Here is a 1,021-nt window from a genome sequence, read left to right on the forward strand (position 1 = left end):
GTCTAAAATGTGAATTGTGCAATGTGCATTGGTAATCATGAAACATAAATATTTACATAGAGCAAATGCGACATTTCTGTTGCATGACTCATCAATTTCAGACAGATCTGGTTGGAAGATCAGAATATTTTTTTGTTTGTTTGTGAAATATCAAAATATTAACATACCGGGAATATTTACGAGTGTGTACGGAAGAAGCAATGAATGACTTTGCAAGCGATTTGACATGCACCTGGGGGAGCAATTGTATGCGCGTGTGTGTATTCATGCGTATGTTTACGCACACGTATGTGTAGACCTACGGTGGAGTGTAACATATTCTCCCAGGCTGTGCACTCAGAGGATCAGACGTCGATTATAGCACATACTCTGGGGTATAGCATATGTTACACCCCAGAGTAGGTGGTATAACACACATGTGCTCACCCAGGTGCTCACTTTGGGGGGATATGGTGAACCCCACCGTAGGTTAACACATACATGTGTGTACACATACGCGTGTACACACACATGTACTAGAGTAGGTGCTAAATGAAGGTTGACAGAACCATATGGATTTCTGAAAAATGAATAACGCATAGCCATAAATGATTTAAATCTTTCATTCTATTATAATTTATAGTACACAGATATTTGTTGTTGAATAGTAGTTGATGTTTGACGACAGATGATATTGGATGTTTTGTGTACGAAAATTTAGATCCAACATATGATATCGTTTGTATAAATACTATCATAATGTAGAACTCTTTGGACATTGCATGATGTGTGTACGAATATTTACATCCAACATTTGATACGATATTGTCGGTTCCATAAATCATATGATAATGGGATATCGTTTGAATTAGTTATTCAGATATAATTTCTTGTAACCCCCCCCCCCCCCCCTTCCAATTAGGTTAGGATCCTTTCTAAAGATGGGATTTTATGAGTCTTTCGAATTCGATCGAACATCGAAAAGATATATAAAATCCCTTCGGCGAAAACAGTACTGAGAGGATTATATATAGGCAATGTC

The sequence above is a fragment of the Sphaeroforma arctica genome (genome assembly GCF_001186125.1).
Source record: "Sphaeroforma arctica JP610 unplaced genomic scaffold supercont1.368, whole genome shotgun sequence".
Classification (NCBI taxonomy): domain Eukaryota; class Ichthyosporea; order Ichthyophonida; genus Sphaeroforma; species Sphaeroforma arctica.